The following is a 21,868-nucleotide window of genomic DNA, read 5'->3' as shown; positions in this document are numbered from 1 at the left end:
GCGTAGAAGCTTTTGTGTAGATTTGTTTTTACTTTTTCTGTGTGTCTACCTAGGAGTGGAATTGCTGGCTCATATGATAACTATACCTAACATTTTGAGGAACTGTCTTCCAAAGGGACTGTATCATTTTACATTCTCACCAGCAATGTGTGAGGGTTCCAGTTTCTTTACATTCTTGTCACCCATTACTATCTTTTTGATTATAGGCATCTTGGTGGGTGTGAAGTGGTATAATGCATATTTTATAAAAGTGGTATAATACATATTTGTTTGTTAAATAATGGCCTGTTTACTTGTCATCTTACCTTGTATTGGAGTTTTCCCAGTGGGTTCTGAACCTGTTCCTCCTCAGTCCAGCCAGCCAGGTAGGCAGACCATGCTGATCAAAGGATCAGAAGTATATGTTTACTTTTCTTTTTCTTTATAAATTTTATGATTTACAAATCTAGACAGGGATTATTCTTATTTTCATATTAAGAAACAGGTTATAGCCGGGCGCAGTGGCTCAAGCCTGTAATCCCAGCACTTTGGGAGGCCGAGGCGGGTGGATCACGAGGTCGAGAGATCGAGACCATCCTGGTCAACATGGTGAAACCCCGTCTCTACTAAAAATACAAAAAATTAGCTGGGCATGGTGGCGCACGCCTGTAATCCCAGCTACTCAGGAGGCTGAGGCAGGAGAATTGCCTGAACCCAGGAGGCGGAGGTTGTGGTGAGCCGAGATTGCGCCATTGCACTCCAGCCTGGGTAACGAGCAAAAACTCCGTCTCAAAAAACAAAACAAAACAAAACAAAACAAAAACAGGTTATAACGAGCAAAAACTCCATCTCAAAACAAAACAAAACAAAAAAAAAAAACAGGTTATAAATGCCAGAGGTTACTTGGTTGAAGATGGAACAGGGATTTGTATTTAGGATTTGTGAGGTGGTAGAGAGCTGCTTGCTTCAGACCTGCAGTGTCAGCCCGCTTTGACATGACAGGTGGCATTCACATGACACACATTCCCACTCGTGTTCACTGTGTTATATGTAGTTCCCAGCAAACTAGTTGTATCTCTGCTGTTTTTTTCTTAGAAATGTGAGGGCAAGAGTAATGTCTTAGGAATAATCTTGATTATTCATGAATGATTGTTCATGAACTTGACTATTTTAATTTTCACTAGTATAAATTACTTGCAGCACACCAAAAACTGAGCTGCTTTTTTATGATTCACAATGGGTGCTTCTACTTTATTATGGCAATGTTCGTTATCAGCCATGTAGCACTATTTAACATTCACCTTGGCATCAGTATAAAATTTGATACTCTCATGCACAGACAGACGGTTTTCTGTTGATGGCTTTCTCCCTAGCCCTAGAGCAGTCTGTGTATCCAGACTCCATATTGAGTCTTGCCTCCTTAGCACAACATAAGAGAGTCTATGTTGATCACACCTTATGCGAAAATCTATGTTGATCTCTTGCCACCCATTTGCCACATATCACTGTTTAACTTGAAAGTCAAGAACTTGTGATTTAGAATTGCTGTTCAGATCATCCTTAATATTTTCATGGCATCAAGCAATAGCAAGAAGAGATTACACGTATCAGCAGTATGCTCTAAATGTGGAAGTAATATGCTGATCTCCATAAGACAGAACAAGAGCTTGCAGGTATTTGACAACACATATTATTTTAAGCTGATAGTATGCCGGGAGTAGGTGCTGGGGGGTACAATGAACAAACTGGATAAGTATCTCTGTCCTTATAAAATGTACATCCCAGTGATTAATGATTTACTATGAGATCATTTGTAATGTGTAACAACCAGGTAAAAAATCTATTGTGATTTTTTTGGTAGCAGTGTCTGAAAACTTTGAAATTCTAGAAAAAATAAAGGAATTAAAAATGTTTAAATTGGTGCATGTAGATAGTATATTATGTAAGTGACTATTTGCTAAGTATCCCAAAAGTAAGATATTAGAGACCCCAATTTAATCGTTAAAAGTAAATACTTTTAATATTCACCTTATCCTTATCAAAAAGTGTACTATTATAAGGTGACAGGCCATGCCATCTCAAAATCAACAATATTCATGTAAATTGATAAGTTGATATTATATCTAATAGAAATCTCATAATAATAAGGCGGGCCAGTAGTTGAATTTTTCAGTTTTTTAGAAGCATAGTTTGAAGACTTGTAAAATTAATAGGACAGTTGAAATGGAAATTTATTTATTTATTTATTTATTTGAGACAGAGTTTCACTCTTGTTACCCAGGCTGGAGTGCAATGGCGCGATCTCGGCTCACCGCAACCTCTGCCTCCTGGGTTCAGGCAATTCTCCTGCCTCAACCTCCTGAGTAGCTGGGACTACAGGCACGCGCCACCATGCCCAGCTAATTTTTTTTGTATTTTTTTTTTTTTTTTTTTTTGAGATGGAGTTTCGCTCTTGTTACCCAGCCTGGAGTGCAATGGCGCGGTCTCGGCTCACCGCAACCTCCGCCTCCTGGGTTCAGGCAATTCTCCTGCCTCAGCCTCCTGAGTAGCTGGGATTACAGGCACGAGCCACCATGCCCAGCTAATGTTTTGTATTTTTAGTAGAGACGGGGTTTCACCATGTTGACCAGGATGGTCTCGATCTCTCGACCTCGTGATCCACCCGCCTCGGCCTCCCAAAGTGCTGGGATTACAGGCTTGAGCCACGTGCCCGGCCATTTTTTTTGTATTTTTTAGTAGAGACGGGGTTTCACCATGTTGACCAGGATGGTCTCGATCTCTTGACCTCGTGATCCACCCGCCTCGGCCTCCCAAAGTGCTGGGATTACAGGCTTGAGCCACCACGCCCAGCCGGAAATTTATTTTTAAACATCAGATAGGTAATGTACTGATGTAAAAAGGTTTAAGGAAAAAGGTTTGGAATCTTGTAAAATTAATAGGACAGTTGAAATTAACCTTTATTTTTAAACGTCAGACTGGTAATGTGCTGATGTTGTAAAAAGGTTCACAACGTAGGTTTGAGTGTGGAAACTCAATCGTCACACTTAGGAATTAAAAAAGAACTAAAATAGACTTAAAAAAAAATGCCCATGGGTACTTTTTAACCAGTAGTACCAGGCACCCGGAAATGAATGCTTTCAAGTGAAATAAGAAAAGATCACAGTTCTTATTTGGGCTAATGCTTCTGATAGGCATAGCAGGAATGAATGAATGAATGAATTTTATTAGCATATATAATAAAGAAGTAAAGAACTTTACAAGATAATTTTCGATAGTGATAAGTACCATAACATCAGTAAAATGGGGTCTATGATAAGTGAATTAAATATTCACTTGAATACCTAATACATTTCTAAACTTATTGCGGCCAAAGGGCTCCTGATTCATTCCCCTCACCAGCAGCTTCTCACCAGGGTATGCTTCTGTAGATTGTGAGGTCTGGGAAGCTTTTGAAGATGTTATTTGAGTTGAGATATGAATGGTGAAGTATCTGTGTGCATTCCAAGTATGGAGGTGGAAAAGCGTTGCCTTTGGGGTGGAAGTGAGTTTAGTGTGTTGGAGACAGTCAGTATGAAATGTTGGAAGGTATCCAGAGAAGAAATAGTCGTAGATGAGGCTAGAGAGGTGGAAAGGGCCTTGATCTTTTAGGGCAGAATAAGGAGTTAGGATGTCACTTTAATGATGGCAGCAAGTCTGTAAAGTGTGTGGATGATCTGAGAACACACTTGGGGATTCGTGAGTTAATCACCCTCTGGCTGCTTTTAACATCATGAGCTTATGGATGTCTGAGCTCTCTGGGGTTTTCTGAGGAGGAAAGGAAGCAGATTTGGTAGGATGATGAGACAGGTTAGCATGCAAGTGCAGTAAAGAATTCTGTTTTGGATGTTTTTAGTTTGAGTTTTCTGCAGGATGTTCTGTTTTCTAGGTAATTTGTAGATTTTTACACTGCTTTATAAAAAGCTCTTTCTCCAATTGATAGCTTTCAATTCTTCTTCAGTATTTATGGGAGGTCATATTCTTGGATTACATGTTCTGCATTACCTTACCAAAGATGACTCTACCAGTAGTGAAGCCAACAAGGAAAAAGATCTGCTGCTCTGGGTATCTAAAAGATCACTTCATCTTGGTACTTACGGGACTGCCTCATTCTTTGCGATGGCTGTAGAGTATTCACTCCATCGACTGAATGTAACATGCTTTAGTAGTCTCCACCACTTTTCCTGTTATATCTGTGCTGAAGTACGTAATATGTACATGTAAATACATCATCTCCCACATTTCCAAATTGTTCTCCATTAACATTTTGTCAGTATGTACTTCCACCAACAAGGTTTTAGTGTGTCCATTTCCTTATACACTCAACAGTACAGAGTGCTACTAGAGTTTATCTGATTGGTGAAAATGTTATTTTATTCTGATTTTAACTTATATATCTCTTATGACAGAGTTTGGACATCTTTTCATGTGAATGAATCATTTGTAATTCTTAGAGCTCACTGTTCCTATATGCTACCTATTTTTCTATTATATGGTTACTGTTTTATTATTGATATGTAGGAGCTTTAGCTGTATTACGCATATTAGCTCTTGGCGATATGGCTTATACTATTGCTTTTAAGTTTGTTAATTGTCCTTTGACTTTGCTTACCATGTTTTGCCATGAGGGAATTTTTTATATTGATGTAATGGAATTACATTTAATTTTAAAAATTGCTTTCAAATTTTGTGTTACACTCAAAACATTTCAGATATTATGTTTATCATATTCTGAATACCCACTTCAGCCTCTCAAAGTGCTAGGATTACAGATCCAACAGTGGCTGGAGCCACTGCACCCAGTTACTCAAGGCAAATATTGAACCAATATACTTGGCCATCCAAGGTTCCACCCTGGGTAGGGGAGCTCTGAGCACTGGCGTCAGAGGGAGCACAGCTTCTCGGCTGAACTCTGGGATAGACACATTTCCTGATGGGCAGAGCATTCCAAGGCTTCTCACTCATATCTTCTACAACTCCAAGTCTTGGGATGCCTCAAACCCATACTCTGCATGGGCCAGCCTTCATTGAGCAGCTAGTGTGGGACAGACAGGCCAGGGAGGGCACGCAAGAGGAAGGAGACCCAGACTTTACCTCAAGGCGATCACATTGAAGCAGGGACAGAATTACTCCAGAGTGTGGCAGACTAAGGGACCAAAGCCTCTGATTTTCTTCCTTACTTTATTTTTCTCTTTTTCTTTCTTTTTTCTCTTTCTCTCTCTCCCTCTCTTCTTTCTTCCTTTCTCCTTTCTTTTTTTCAAGACAGAGTTTTACTCTTGTTGTCCAGGCTGGAGTGCAATGGCCTCAGGTGATCCACCCACCTAGGCCTCTCAAATGCTGGGATTATATGTGTGAGCCACTGTATCTTGCCACCTCCAGTTTTCACAGAAGGCGGCACAGAGAAGTTTGGCACCCAACAGAAATGAGTTCAAATATCAGTTTCCTTGGTTCTTGGCTCAAGCTTTTCTGGTTCTCAGTGACTTCCTATGTAAGGGAGTGAGAGGGGTCTGTGGTGACAAAATGATGCCAGGCAAGGTGACACCTGTAATCTCAGGAACTCAGTAGGTTGAGGTGGGAGGATCACTTGAGGGCCTACCTGGGAAACATAGGGAGACCCCAACTCAAAAAAAAAAAGAAAAAAAAGCCGGGCATGGTGGCTCATGCCTGGAATCCTAGCACTTTGGAAGTCCAAGGCAAGTGGCTCACTGGAGGTCAGGAGTTCGAGCCTATCCTGACCAATATGGTGAAACCCCATCCCTACTAAAAATACAAAAATTAGGCAGGCATGGTAATGCATGCCTGTAGTCCCAGCTACTTGGGAGGTTGAGGCAGAAGAATCACTTAAACCCAGGAGGTGGAGGTTGCAGTGAGCCAAGATCACACCATGGCATTCCAGCCTGGGAGGCTCCAGAGAGTGAGACTGCATCTCCCAAAAAAAAAAAGAGGAAGAGACATCAACAAACATTGGTGATGAATGGGGTAGCAGTGGCACTGCCTGGCTAAAATATATATATATGTATGTATGTACATGTATATATCTGTATATATGCATATATTTAAATATGTATATATTTGTATTTTTAGTAGAAACTAGGTGTCTTCATGATGTAGGCTGGTCTCAAACTGTGACCTCAGGTGATACACCCACTTAGGCCTCCCAAAGTACTGAGATTACAGGTGTGAATCACCACGCCTGGCCCTTTTTTTTTTTTTTTCTTTTTTTTGAGAGGGAGTTTCACTGTGTCTCCCAGGCTGAGGGTAGTGACAAAATCTCAGCTCACTTCAATCTCCCCTACCCAGGTTCAGACATTTCTCCAGCTCAGCCTTTCGAGTAGCTGGGGTTACAGGAGTGTGCCACCATGCCATGCTAAGTTTGTATTTTTGATAGAAATGGGGTTTTGCCATGTTGACCAGGCTGGTCTCAGACCCCTGACCTTCAGGTAATCCACCGGCATTGGCCTCCGAAGTGCTAGAATTACACACTGGAGCCCACCCCACCCCACCGCCATCAAAGTAAATTTCTTGATTGCACAGAATGTATGGTGATATTGGTGGACTTACGGACATCCTCTTCAGCATTGAATGTTGTGTTTTGGGTGTGCTGTGCTTTTTTTTTTTTTTTTTTTTTTTTGAGACAGAATCTCACTCTGTTGCCAGGCTGGAGTGCAGTGGTATGATCTTGTCTCACTTCAACCTCCACTTGCCAGGTTCAAGCGATTCTCCTGCCTCAACCTCCTGAGTAGCTGGGATTACAGGTGCATGCCACCATGCCCAGCTAATTTTTTAAAAAAGTATTTATAGTAGAGATGGGGTTTCACCGTGTTGGCTAGGATAGTGTCAGTCTTTTGACCTCATGATCCAACTGTCTTGGCCTCCCAAAGTGCTGGAATTACAGGCATGAGCCACTGTGCCTGGCATGTGCTCTGCTTTTAAACTCCTCTTTTTAATGTTCGGCAGATTGGAAAGTGTGCTTTGTTTTCATGGCCCTCATGCAGCTTGTTTTGAACTGTTTTATGTTCACAGTCTGGGATATTTGAGGCAATATTGCTGAGCTGTCCTGTCAACCTGAATTTGAGCCCTTTATCTGCCACTAAGCTTGCCCTGTGACTATGAGCAAGGTACGTAGCATCTCTGTTCTTCAGTTTCTTTATCTGTAAAATGCAGATTATGCCCAGCTCATAGCACTAGTGTGAGGAATAAATGAAGATATGTGCAGATCACTTACATGGTATGTGACACTTGGTAGGCACAAAATCATTATTGCTGGGAGTATCAGTACATTCTTGCTTGTCTACACAAGTGCGCACGCACACCCTGCCCCTCCCCCCCCACACACAGACAGAAATTGCAGAGATTATACAAAGAGTTCCCATGCACCTGTACCCAGCTTCCCCTATTATTAACATCTTACATTAGTATGGTGCGTTTGTTAAAATTAATGAACAAATACTGAGATGCTTTTATTAACCCAAGTCTCTACTGCATTCAGATTTCTTGGGGTTATTCCTAATGTCCTTTCCTGTTCCATGTCTCATCTGGGACACTGCATTCCATTTCATCATCATTTCTCCTTAGGCACTCTCCCTGGCTGGGTCAGTCGATGAGTTTCTTTTGATTACATTGAAATTAAATTTTGGTGCAGACAATGAGATCTCTGTTACAGAATTCTTAGGTTAAAATTTAGTCACAATGGCTGGGTGCAGTGGCTCATGTCTGTAATTCCAGCACTTTGGGATGTCAGGCAGACTGATCACTGGAGGCCAGGAGTTTGAGACCAGCTTGGGCAACATAGTGAGACCCTATCTCTACTAAAAATAGAAAAAAATTTGCCAGGCATGGTGGCACACATCAGTAATCTCAGCTACTCTGGAGGCTGAGGCATGAGAATTTCTTGAACTCAGGAGGCGGAGGTTTCAGTAAGCTGAGATTGTGCGACTGTACCCCAGCCTGGAAGATGAAGCCAGATTCTGTCTCAAAAGAAATAATAATAATAAAAGGCAAACCTTTTTCACAAAATTATTATAGGGCACCTGGTAGTATATGAGCTGGATGTGTAGTAGACTCCTGAGATCTTAACCTAAAGTCTGCCCTACTGTGGTGAAACCTGCTTGTATGTCAGAAAGCAGACCCAAGCTGCCGAAAACCACCTGTACCATATCCTGCCCCATTCGTCCTCCCCCAACGTCTGGTAAATAATGTCCATTGAAAAATGCTGGTTCAGCTGATATGGTTACCTGAGTGATAACACATCTCAGGAATGTGGGGAGTGGGGTAGGAAAAGGAGGCCACTGTGTTTTTTCTGACAGTCACCTCAAAACTGCTGGTGACTTAGTGATGGAAGGGTGTCACCACAGCATGTTAGCTGAGCTGTGTGGTTTCTCTGAATGTTTGAGTTAATTTTCACGCTTTGGCTTGTGTTTTCTCCGTGATATCACCAACTGGAAATATAAGTCAGAAGTTTTTGGTTTCTGGTGCCAAATCCAAGCTGGTTTATCAGCAGACACCCCCCACCAGACCATGGAGTCTGTGTGCTGGGGCAGAGCTGCTTTCCCTTCGACACTGGCTCTTTTCTAAGAACTCAAAATAAGCTGCAGAGGCTGTGACTTCTTTTCTTGGAACTGCTTTACATTACCCCCCAAAATGCAGAAAACCCTCATTTAGCAGCTTTTGGATTACTGAGTTCTCTTAATTCTTTCTGTTGCATATTCTTGTAATGCTTAAGTTTGACTGACAAATTCTTCTGCATCAGGCGAAGCGAGATGGGGAAGGAATGACCGTGTGAAGGAACTGGGTGATTTGTTACTTGGCCTGTTTGTGGTTTAACGGTTGATGAGAAAAAGCACCTAGAAGAGACACTGTGTGTAGAATGGCTTCCAATTCCAAGAGTCACAACCCTGTGATCTGTTTGCCAGCAGTTGGCTAGGGCTGGGGTAGATGAACATCAGGCCACAGCCCATACTTACAGAGCAGCTGCAAGGACAAGGGGAAAAATGCATTTTCAACCATAATGACCCACATTTAGTAGATACTTTGGAACTTGTGCAAAAGGACATCTTCAAGGGGCCTCTGCCTCCTTGCAATAAGGGAGATAGTGATGTCAGCCAAACCTGGGGTCCAGTCCTGGTCCTGCTGGTTCCTGTTTGAATTTGGCCTAGAAAGTCAGTCTGTGAAGTGGAGACTACTCTTCCTTTGAAGGGTCGTACCTGGTAGGTTCTTGGGAACTGAATCAATGTTCCCCTCCTGAGAGTGGATCTCTGTAGACAGGCACATACACTGTTCTGAAATCATCTGTTGCTATCTTTGTCTCTGTTGGAGGTGCTTCCAGTGATGTGTGATTGTGTCTTACTTATCTCAATATCCCTGCCCAGCATGAGGTCTTAGGTAACATGCATGGGCAGTCAGTGTTCGGGCTGGCTGGGTTTTAGGCTGGAAGACAGTGGAAATATACAAGCAAAGGCAGTGTCTTGAATTTACACGTGGCCTGTAGCAGTTTTCAAATGAAAGGAGCCCCCTGCTTAGGAGGGCCTTTTGAATTGGGCCCCCTGTATAGTTTATAGTGAACCTGAGGGTGATGGCTAGACTGCTGGGGAGTACTCTTTAAGTACAGAGGGAAGACTTGGTAAAGACATGAAAGTGTCGAGGAAAAGGAGATAGCCAGCTGAGTCCAAAAAATGATTCAGGTGGTTTGGGCAGAATCTGAAATGAGAATCCTTCGAGTTTGACTCTTGATAAAGAATGCAAATTCAGCTGGGCTCAGTGGCTAACACCTGTAACCCCAGCACTTGGGGAGGCTGAGGGGGGGCAGATCACCTGAGGTTAGGTGTTCGAGACCAGCCTGGCCAACATGGTGAAACCCTGTCTCTGCTAAAAATATAAAAATTAGGGGGCCGGGCGTGGTGGCTCACGCCTGTAATCCCAGCACTTTGGGAGGCTGAGGCGGGTGGATCACGAGGTCAAGAGATCGAGACCATCCTGGTCAACATGGTGAAACCCCATCTCTACTAAAAATACAAAAATCAGCTGGGCATGGTGGTGCGTGCCTGTAATCCCAGCTACTCAGGAGGCTGAGGCAGGAGAATTGCCTGAACCCAGGAGGCGGAGGTTGCGGTGAGCCGAGATTGCGCCATTGCACCCCAGCCTGGGTAACAAGAGTGAAACTTTGTCTAAAAAAAAAAAAAAATAGCTGGATGTGGTGGTGGTGTATGCCTATATTCCCAGCTACTTGGGAGGCTGAGGCAGAAGAGTCGCTTGAACCCAGAAGGCATAGGTTGCAGTGAGCTCAGATCACTCCATGGCATTCCAGCCTGAGTGTCAGAGAGAGATTCCATCTCAAAAAAAAAAAAAGTGAGCCCTTTTACAGAAAACTGTTAAGTAAACAATAGTACAGTGGTACCTGAGAGACTGATGTGTGGGCCCTTAGGTTTCCTTGATGTGCTAGAGTAGAGCTGCACTGTCTAATGTGATTGTCAGCAGCCTCATGGATCTATGGAGTACTTGAAATGTGCTGGTGTGACAGGCAGAGTTGCCAAACTCAGTAAACAAAATTTGAGGATGCCTCCTCCATCAGTGTGGCCTGTGCACAGTGACTTTCTTCCAGAATGGAAAGAGGGATAAAAGAGTAACTTTACAGTGGCAAAACCTGACAGACAGCCCCAGACAGCCAGCCAAGGTTAACGTCAAGTAATACACCATGTTAACAGCACACCTGGGTAAGACACCTGAGGCCCTGGGGTGCCAGGACTTAGAAGCTTCAAATTCCACAGCCACTCCTCTCCTCACTGCTCTCATGTGGCTCCTGCAGAGAGTAGTGACAGTGCCCTAAGGGGCCTTTAGGAGGCTGATGGGACCACAGGATGTCTCTTGGAGGCCTGGAGAGGCATGTGAGGACTTGGCATTTTCAACAGGTATGACAGCCGGGGTTGGTGCTTGAGAATTCTGGTCAGAGTTGGTAATGCTGCGTAATGAATTGCCACAAACTTAGGAGCTTAAAAAAACAAATGTATCGGCCGGGTGCGGTGGCTCACACCTGTCATCCCAGCACTTTGGGAGGCCAAGGCAGGCATATCACCTGAGGTCGGGAGTTCAAGACTAGCCTGACCAACATGGAGAAATCTTGTCTCTACTAAAAATACAAAAACTTAGCTAGGTATGGTGGTGCATGCCTGTAATCCCAGCTACTTAGGAGGCTGAGCAAGGAGAATCGCTTGAACCTAGGAGGCAGAAGTTGCAGTGAGCCAATAGTGCACTACTGCCCTTTAGCCTGGGTGACAAAGCAAGACTCCATCACAAAAAAAGAACAGCTGAGGCAGGAGAATTGCCTGAACTCAGGAGGCGGAGGTTGCGGTGAGCCGAGATCGCGCCATTGCACTCGAGCCTGGGTAACAAGAGTGAAACTCCATCTCAAAAAAAAAAAAAAAAAAAAAGATCAATAATTTTCAGAAATTAAGGTTAAAATGGACTGGGCGCAGTGGCTCACACCTGTAATCCCATCACTTTGGGAGGCCGAGGCAGGTGGATCATGAGGTCAGGAGTTCAAGACCAGCCTGGCCAACATGGTGAAACCCTGCCTCTACTAAAAATACAAAACTTAGCTGGGCATGGTGGTGGGTGCCTGTCATCCCAGCTTCTAAGGAGGCTGAGGCAGGAGGATTGCTAGAACCCGGAAGGTGGAGGTTACAGTGAGCCAAGATCATGCCATTGCACTCTAGCCTAGCTCACAGTGAGACACTATGTCTCAAAAAAGAAAAAAAAAAAGATTAAAGCAGCAGAGCATTCAAGCAAGCATTAAGGACCCTTTTGAGCACAGGGCCCTGGCTATGTACTTTGTACACTGGCCCAGGTCTGGAGACAGTGCAAGGCAGGCAGCTGGCCTGCACCCTGTGGGTGAACTGAGTCACCCTGCCCTTTGTGGGGGCTGATGGGGATCTTCTAGGCCATTGGCCTAGGCAAGGCTGATGACATGAGTGGGGCTTACCCTGGTCTGGGCTGAATATGATACACTGGGACAAGTTGAAGGGAGGGAGATTGGAGCGGGGTGCTCCAGGGAGCTTCATCTGTGTACAACAGGAAGTCCCTGAGCTTGGACACATGACTTAATCATCTATCACAAGGTTCAGAGCAAAACCCAGAAGACCAGGCAATGTGGTCTCGAACCCTTGGTCTCAAGTGATCCACCTGCCTTGGCCTCCCAAGGTGTTGGGATTATACTCATGAGACACTGCCCCTGGCCTCTGACACTGTTTTAAGATTTTTGATGTATCTGTGATTTTTGAATTATACCTGTTTTGTTACTTCCATTAGAGAAAATTGACCTGGCCAGGCGAGGTGGCTCACACCTGTAATCCCAGTATTTTGGGAGGTTGAGGTGGGCAGATCACATGATGTTTCTCCTGTGAGAGTTTGAGACCAGTTTGGACAACATGGTGAAACTCCGCCTGTACTAAAAACACACAAATTAGCCAGACGTGGTGATGGGTGTTTGTAATCCTGGCTACTCAGGAGGCTGAAGCAGGAGAATCTCTTGAACCCATGAGATGTAGATTGCTGTGAGCTGAGATTGTGCCACTGCACTTCTGCCTGGGCTACAGAACTAGTCTCTGTCTCCAAAAAAAAAAAAAACTTCAAAAGCAGATTTTTTGTCAGTGCGCTGATCACTAACCATGGGCATACAAAGACAAATGAAATGAGAGCAAAATAATTTATGCCTTGTTTTCTTTGACTTCGACCTTCAGCCCCATGCAGTCCTGCAAATGCTTTGCCCACAGCAAACCTTTGCAAACCTTAACTTTTCTGTTTTAAGTGAGATTTCCAAGTGAATTGATGTTGTCTGGAAAGACGATCCCTTTACTGGAGGGCAATTGATATTTGAAGAGAATGAGATCAGGTTGCTAAGGACACCCTTGTTCGCAATTTTTGGTTTATGTAAATTATTGGTGAATAAGAAAAATAAGTTTATTCTTTCTTTCAGGTGGTTAACCAGAGGAGAGGCGTGTTATGGGGTAAAGTGAGTCATGGGGCATGGGAGGCTCAGATGGAACAGGGCTCTGGAATGCCACTCTTTCTTGACTTGGGACTTCTAATTTACCTACCAGGCCTCAAATTAAAGGACAAACAAAGGCTTCTAATCTGGTTGGGTGGGAACAGATAAAAGTTCCTTTGGGTGGATGGATATGGGAGGGAAGGAGAAAGTTTGCAGAAACTGAAAGGGGACATTTTGGGGGGAGAAAGAAAGAAATCTCTTGTTTAATTACAAAACCAAAATAGAATTTTCAGTGCCTTCCTTCTCCTACCAGTCATTTAAGAAATTGACATGTAATTCACATACCACAAAATGCAGCAGTTTAAAGTGTACCATTCTCTGGTATTTGTTTGTTTTTCAAATGGCATCTCGCTCTGTCTCCCAGGCTGGAGTATATGGCGTAATCTCGGTTCACTGTAACCTGTGCCTTCCAGATTCAAGCCATTCTCCCACAGCAGGCTCTCGAGTAGCTGGGGTTAAAGACACCCGCCATCGTGCCTGACTAATTTTTGTATTTTTAGTAGAGACAAGGTTTCACCATGTTGGCCAGGCTGGTCTTGAACTCCTGACCTCAGGTGATCTGCCCTCCTCGGCCTCCCAAAGTGCTGGGATTGCAGGCCTGGGCCACTGCACCAACCTCTTATTCTCAGTTTTTAATTGTTCTGTCAAAGAAGTAGGAAGCCCACATATTACTTATCTATTTATCTAATGTTAATAGAGCTTTCTTATAACTAATGTTTACGTAGATATCTTTTTTCATCCTGTTGTTTTCATCTTAGCTATGTTTTTGTATTTAAAGGGTGCCTCTTCTACACATTAGATAGATGGGTCATGTTTTCGTTTGTGTTTCTTAAAATTCAATCTCACTATCTCACTTTCGAGTGTTTAGTTCACTTACAGTTCAGTGGAATTTCTAACTTATGCCCTTGGTGTTCTTTTTTTTTTTTTTTTTCTTTTTGAAGCAGTCTTGCTCTGTCACCCAGGCTGGAGCACAGTGACATGATCTCGGCTTACTGCAATCTCTGCCTCCCAGATTCAGGCGATTCTCCTGCCTCAGCTTCCCAAGTAGCTGGGATTACAGGTGTGTGCCACTGTACCTTGCTGATTTTTTTTTTTTTTTTTTTTTTTTTTGTATTTTTAGTAGTGAGCCAGCGTGCCTGGCCTATTTCTCTTTTGTTTTTTGTTCCTCCTTTCCTGCCTTCTTTTGGATAAATGGAGTGATTCTTCACATTTCCTTTCATCTCTAGTAGCTTTTTGGCTGTATCTTTTTGCTCTATGTTTTTAACTATATGTGCTTTCTTTAGCAATTGTTCTAGGGATGACAACACACACCCTAACTTTTCACAGTTCACCTGCAGTGCTTATGACACCACTTGGGCAATAAGGCAGTGAAAAGAAATGAGGCACAGACATGGGCCACATGTGGGTAAGCCTGACACTTTATGCCAAGTCCAAGCAGCCAGTCACCAAGGGCCACATACGGTATCATCCCATTTATAGGAAATGCCCAGATGGGAAAATCCAGAGAGACAGGGAGCAGATTACTGGTTACCTAGTGCTGGGGGTGGAAGGAAGAATTGGGAGCGGTGATGACCAAGGATAGCAGGGTTCCTTGTTGGGGAAATGACAATGTTCTAAAATTGATTGTGGTGACGGATGCACCATTCTGTGAGTATACAAAGAGCCACTGATGTTGACACTTTATTTGTTCGGAGACAGTCTCACTCAGTTGCCCAAGCTGGAGTGCTGTGGCATGATCTTGACTCACTGCAACCTATACCTCCTGGGTTCAAGTAATTCTTTTGCCTCAGCCACCAGAGTAGCTGGGATTACAGGCATGTGCCACCACACCTAATTTTTTTTTGTTTTCTTGAGATAGAGTCTGGCTCTGTCACTGAGGCTGGAGTGCAGTGGCGTGATCTCAGCTCAGTGCAACCTCCACCTTCCACTTTCAAGCTATTCTCCTGCCTCAGCCTCCTGTGTAGCTGGGATTACAGGCACCCGTACCACATTGGGCTACTTTTTTGTATTTTTAGAAGAGATGAGGTTTCACCGTGTTGGCCAAGTTTGGTCTCAGACTCCTGACTTCAGGTTATCTACCCATGTTGGCCACCCAAAATGCTGGGATTACAGGTCTGAGCCACAGTATCCGACTCCATAAGGTAAATTTATATTTACCTTTTAAGAAACTGCCAAACTGTCTTTTGGAGTGGCCATGCTGTCTTATGTTCCCCCAGCATGCGTGAAGGCTCCATTTCCACATACCCCCACTTGATATTGATAGTAACATCTTATTTTTTTGAGATGGGGTTTCACTCTCACCCAGGCTGGAGTGCAGTGGCGCAATCTCTGCTCACTGCAATCTCTGCCTGCTGGATGAAGCAATTCTCCTGCCTCAGCCTCTCAAGTAGCTGGAACTCCAGATGCAGGTCACCATGCTCGGCTAATTTTTTTGTATTTTTAGTAGAAACAGGGTTTCACTATACTGCTCAGGCTGGTCTCAAACTCCTGACCTTGTGATCCGCCCACCTCGGCCTTCCAAAGTGTTGAGATTACAGGTGTAAGCCACCACATCTGGCCGTGACATCTGTTTTTTTTTGAGACGGAGTTTCGCTTTTGTTACCCAGGCTGGAGTGCAATGGCGCAATCTTGGCTCACCACAACCTCCGCCTCCTGGGTTCAGGCAATTCTCCTGCTTCAGCCTCCTGAGTAGCTCGGATTACAGGCACGTGCCACCATGCCCAGCTAATTTTTTGTTCTTTTAATAGAGACAGGGTTTCACCATGTTGACCAGGATGGTCTTGATCTCTTGACCTCATGATCCACCCCCCTCGGCCTCCCAAAGTGCTGGGATTACAGGTGTCAGCCACCACGCCCGGCCATGACATCTTCTTAATGTTGAATCTTTCTTGATAACGTGCAGCTGTGGTTTTCTTTGCATTCCAAGTGTTTCATTGAAAGATTTCTTCATATGGATGGTGTGTGCATATTTTTGCATATCGATTTCTGAGAGTTTTGTTTGTTTTTGGGGTGTGCTGTTGCAAATGGGATGTTTTCTTCTGTTTTCTAACTGCTTGTTTTTTGTATATAGGAAGACTGTTAGAGGCCAGGTGTGGTGGCTCAGGTCTGTCATCCTAGCACTTTGGGAGCCTGAGGCAGAATTGCTTGAGCCCAGGAGTTTGAGACCAGCCTGGGCAGCATAATAAGACCCCATCTCTATTTGTTTGTTTGTTTGTTTATTTATTTATTTAGAGACAGGGTCTTGCTCTGTTGCCCAGGCTGGAGTGCAGTAGTGCAGTTCCAGCTCATTGCAGCCTCCACCTCCCAGGTTCAAGCAATTCTCATGCCTCAGCTTCCCGAGTACCTGGTATGACAGGTGTTTCACCACACCTGGCTAATTTTTGTATTACTAGTAGAGTCAGGGTTTTGCCATGTTGGCCAGGCTAGTATCAAACTCCTGGCCTCAAGCAATCCACCTGTCTTGGTCTCCCAAAATGCTGGGATTACAGGCATGAGCTGTTCCCAGCCCCATCTCTATAGTTTAAAAATTAAGAAAAAGGAAGGCTGTTTAGTATATTCCTTTGTACTTAACTCCTTAGCAAAATCTGTCTCACTTTTCAGAGTAAATATAACTATTTCACCGTCTGCTTTTCTCTTTAATGTCTTACTTTCCTCGCCTAGTTGCGTCAGCTAGGGCCTCCGAAATAATAGTGGTAACAGAGGGCATTCTTTTGTTCCAAAGGTTGATGGAAGCTTCTATTGCTTCCATGCCTTACAAATGATGCTGGGCTTTGGCTTGATGGACGTTTCTGGGTTTAATTTTCTTTATTGTGTATAATTTAAGGAAGTATTCCTCTTTCTAATTTGATGTTTCTTTTTTAAATTTTGTAAATTTTTTCAAATGCCTTTTCAACATCGATGATGATGATTTTCAACATATTAATATAAATAAAATGAAAAGTTCTAATTTTGAGCCATCCTTTTCACACTGTACACATCTCTCTTGGTTTAGGTAAGTTTTTTTTTAAGTCCCACTGGGGTTTATTTGCTAATATTTTATTTTGTGTTTTCATATATTGATTTTTCTGTAAATGTCCTGCTTTTTTTTGGAGATAGGGCCTTGCTCTGATGCCCAGGCTGGAGTGCAGTGATGTGATCGCAGTGTATTGTGATTTTAAACTCCTGGGCTCAAGTGATCCTTCCTCCTCAGCCTCCTGGGTAGCTGACACTATAGGCATGTGCCACCATGCCCGGCTAATTTTTAAAGTTTTATGGAGACAGAGCCTTGCTATGTTGTCTAGGCTGCAGTTCAGTGTACATTGTAGATATGAATATTTATTGGTCTTTCTTCTGGAATCATTCCCTCTCCCATCTGTTTTTCTTTAAATTCTGGGCATGCACACACACTACACCCGCACATCCTAACTGCAAAATATTGATGTTGTCCAACCTGCCTTGAGAAGGGAGAACTGTTTTTCTCTCTCTGTATCTCTGCTGGGGTCCAGTCCACTGCTGTGTTTTTGGTAAATATTTGACCCACAGAGGGTGGGAGGCAGGAAGGGAAGGCTTCTGCATTTCTTTTGTGGACCCGACATCATGGATCCATTAAGCATATTGGGAAAACAGCAGGTCAGGTGGCTGCACACTCTGGTTGCCTCTGACTCTGAATTGCTCAGGGTCCCCTGCACGCTAGTGATTTGCTTTTCTTTGTGAGTTGTCTCTTCACTCATACTTATAGGCTGAGTTCCCCCAAAACAGTGGCTAGCACAGCACCTGTAACAATTGTGGCTGCATATCTGATCTTGCATGACCTGATTTACAGGGTATTTTGAACAGGAGCTACCTATTATGGCTTGGGATATAGCTAAAGTTTACTTGAATTCCTTTCATAAAGTAACAGGTAGAATGTGTGATATAAGGCTGTTATTGCAAAAGCAGAAGTGGTGGGGGGTGATTGAGCTTGGGCAGCATTGGGAGGCAGACAGGCCTGCATCAGCACCGTCCTGGCCATTTGTAGGTTATATGACCTTGGTGGAATCCCCTCAACTCTCTGTGCCTTTGTTTCTTCCCTCATTAAGGAGATCATCCATTCCTCATTGGACTATTGTAAGGCTTAAGATCAAACATCTTTCAAGGCACTGAGAGCAGTGCCTGGGCTCGGGGTCTTCAGACTGTAACCATAGGAAACACTCAGATCCCAGCCAACCTCCCTTCTCTTCCCTCCAGCGTGGGAATGTGGAGGATGAACCTTCTCATTCCCATTTGCCCTGGTGTTCTTTCTTCTGAACTTCATCTAGTACCTGCTGTGCACCAGGTCAGGGACAGCCAAGTCTGGCATCTGGCCTTCAGCTTGCCTCAGTCCCGGTGGCTGACACCTGGCCCTTTGCTCTGGAATCTGGACCCTACAATCTCCTACCGAAGTCTCAGCCCAAAGAGGGCTCAAGGGCACCCTCTATTGGTGAGGAGATTCCATAGCTGCCCACGGCTCCCCATCTCCTGAGTGGATGATCAGCCCCAGCAATCCAGAGACATATTCTTGGATTCTGCTAGCTTTATTTTTCAGTTGAAAACTCAAACGAAAAGGTTATGTTCCAAAAGAAATTTTAAAAACTTTGAATGCTCTAGCCTGGGGGCCTGAATTCTCGGGTACCCCTACCAAAACAGAGACCCTCCCAAGCATTCAGTCCCAGTGTGTCTATCCCAAAGAGAGCAGCTCTCTGCCTGGGCTTCTGAAGAGCTATCAGTTCCCCTCAAACAACTTCCTGCCTCAGGAGATCCCTGGATCAGGCAGGGAATGCTAGGACCAGGCAGCTGAGAACCTGGCTTCCTGTCCCCCTCCACACAGTCAGTGTTCTGACATGGTGGCTTCCCACATGGCTGTTGAATAAGTGAATAAATACCTTGGGCATGAACAGGAGCCGGGTAGAGCTCTCTCTGCAGGGCTGGGACTCGCTGGCCGTGCTGTCTCTTGGTTTACAGTGGAGATACGGAGGAAGGGGGGGAATTACCCAGACCAGTGGGAGAGTTTCACGTCCTCAGAAGTATTTTGAGCGCAATGGCAAATAGCTGTTCTTCCTGCATTTGAAGCACATGCCGTTCTGAGTTTCCTGGCATTCCGTGCTGGTTATTCTGTCCCAGCCAAGAATCTTGCCCTTATCAAGGAGCTGGAATTAGAGTAGAGGTGAAGGAGTTTGAAGTCTTTGGCAGCCTAATGCCCTGGCTTAGACAAAATCTCAAACTGTAAAGAAGAGAGAAGTAAGGCCAGGCCATGGGCCCCAGAGGGGAGGGGCCCCTGCTGTTTCCTGAAAAATATTATGCCGGTGCCCCTAGTACAGCCTCTGGCCCTCCTTATTAAAAGGGCAACTCCATCCACCCCCACCCAGCTCCCTCTCCTCTTTGTGTAAGAGCAGCAGGGCCAGGTCGATGAGCCCCTACACCTGCCAGGCCTTTGCAGGCAGTGGTGTTAGGCCCAGCCTGCTGAGTTCCTAGGAACTTGAACAAGCATCTGTGGAGCACTCACTCCATGTCAGGCTCTGCCACCAGCACCCTGGAGACAGAAGACCAAGACATACTTCCCAGCCCAGGGGAGGGTGGAACCTTAGCACATGATGCATCGAGAGGTCGGGATGCATCCAACCGGAAGTGCAGGCTAAAGGGAACTCTCACTGTGTGGGTGGGATCTTCAGTGCAGCTTGCAGTGGAGGCTGCTCTACTGTTTGCCCATCAAGTGTGGTAGTCAAGGGCACAGACTGGACACTCAGAGCTACCAGGGTAAGGAAGTGCTCTTGTATCCCTCCTCTGCTAGGAGAACTGTTTAAAAGATGGGATTTATTTAATTTTTTTGAGATGGAGCCTCACCCTGTCACCCAGGCTAGAGTGCAGTGGCTCACTGCAACCTCTGCCTCCGGGATCAAGCAATTCTGCCTCAGGCTCCTGAGCAGCTGAAATTACAGATGCCTGCCACCACACCCAGCTAATTTTTGTATTTTTAATAGAGATGGGTATGGTCAGGCTGGTCTCCAACTCTTGACCTCAAGCGATCGGCCCGCCTCGGCCTCCCAAAGTGTTGGGATTACAGGCGTGAGCCACTGCACCCTACTATTTATTTTTTTGAGATGGAGTCTCGCTCTGTTGCCCAGGCTGGGGTGCAGTGGTGCAATATCGGCTCACTGCAACCTCTGCCTGCTGGGTTTAAGTGATTCCCCTGCCTCAGCCTCCTGAGTAGCTGGAACTACAGGCATGAGCCACTACGCCTGGCCAGGAAGTGCCCTTCTATCCCTCATCCGCTAAGAGCACTGTCTTAAAGATGGGCTTTAGGTAGCCTTTTCTGCCATCTCTTTCTACTACATTCTGGTTCTTTTTCAGTATGTAATTTTCAGCAATTAGTAAATTAGGTAATTGGCCAAATTACTGAACTACAAATTTAGTGATTAGTAATTTTAATAATTTCTAGTTCCCTTCTGTAATCTATAATCTCTAATAAGCCTACTATCTGAATCCTGTAGGTCTGTGTTTATTATTGTCTGTCTGTGCTAGTTTTTAAACTTAGAATTGTACCTCTCCAAGAGTGTTTTTTATAACTACGGTGTTCATAATCGTATCATCATGCCCAGCACGGAGGTGCTCAATAGATATGCATTTCCAATGTCAAAAATTTTCAATGTGGTAAAACACAAAAAATTTACCAGAACCATTTTAAAGTACATACTTCAGTGTAAGTACATTCATATTTTTGTGCAGCCAAACTCTGGAACTCACTGAATCCTGCCAAACAAACTCTGTCCCCATTCAATAAGCCATTACTGGTTCTCCCAGCTCCTGGCCGCCACCACTCTACTTTCTGTCTCTGTGAATCCGATTACTCTAGGTCCTTCACATAAGTGGAATCATACAGCATTTCTCTTTTTATTTTTTTTATTTTATTTTATTTTATTTTTTTATTTATATATATATATTTTTATTTTATTTTATTTTTTTATATTTTATTTTTATATTTTTTATTTTATTTTTTTATTTTACTTTGCGTAACATCCTCAAGGTTCATCCATGTGCTAGCATGTGTCAGAATTTCCTTCCTTTTTAAGGCTGAATAATATTTGACTGTATGGAGAGACCACATTTGTGTGTTTATCTGTCGGTGGCACTGGGTTGCTGCTATCTTTTTGGCTGCTATGAATAACAAGACCAGCTCAGTCATGGAGACCCCCAACCCATGTGGTGCTGAAGGAATTAAGAAACAGACAGAGATAGAGAGCAAAAGGTGGGTTCAGAGTGGAGTACCAGGGGTCTCACAGCATTTCCAGCTGAGAGTCCAGAGCAAACTCTGACCTACGTATTTATCTTTGACTTTACAGTGACAAGTTTTACAAGCGGATGCTCTGTGTTTTTTCATTGGTTAAAGGTAAACTAACCAGGCAGCTAGTATGTGTTTACTGTAGGTTAAAGACAAACTAGAAAATGCTTTTTACAAGGGCACAAAGGAAAGGGTCATATATCCTGTGTTCAAAGAACTAATTCATCTGGCGTGAGACATATTTATATTGGTTACTGTTTAATAGCGTTTTGCGCAGTTTTCTACTTTGGGGGCAGTTTTCTGCTTTGGGGGGCTCACTAGGTTTCCCTTGTCACCGCTCTCAATACGATTTCTCAGCAAACAAGATGATTTCTCTCACAAGTCAGAATTTACTCTCAACAATGCTGCTATGAACATCAGTGTATAAATGTGTGAGGCCCTTTGAATTGTAGGCAGTACACACCCAGAAGTGGAAATGCTGGATTATATGGTAATTCTTTGTTTTGAGACAGAGTCTCGCTCTGTCACCCAGGCTGGAATGC

At 44.0% G+C, this 21,868-nt stretch overlaps 1 long non-coding RNA gene and 1 pseudogene across 1 annotated transcript; both read right to left on the bottom strand.

Moving 5' to 3' along the window:
• Positions 1-10: 10 nt before the first annotated feature.
• On the bottom strand, positions 11-19,242 carry LOC141584655 (uncharacterized). The gene is made up of 3 exons (XR_012517832.1): positions 18,934-19,242; positions 4,114-4,213; positions 11-379 (listed from the first exon to the last, which is right to left on the bottom strand). It is a non-coding gene; the product is annotated as an uncharacterized LOC141584655 (long non-coding RNA).
• On the bottom strand, positions 2,948-3,042 carry LOC120368260 (small nucleolar RNA U13; annotated as a pseudogene).
• Positions 19,243-21,868: the final 2,626 nt, after the last annotated feature.

This window comes from Saimiri boliviensis, chromosome 5 (assembly GCF_048565385.1).
Source record: "Saimiri boliviensis isolate mSaiBol1 chromosome 5, mSaiBol1.pri, whole genome shotgun sequence".
Taxonomy (NCBI): Eukaryota; Metazoa; Chordata; class Mammalia; order Primates; family Cebidae; genus Saimiri; species Saimiri boliviensis.
Note: the sequence above shows the minus strand (reverse complement) of the source record. Positions and strands in the feature narration are given on the sequence as shown.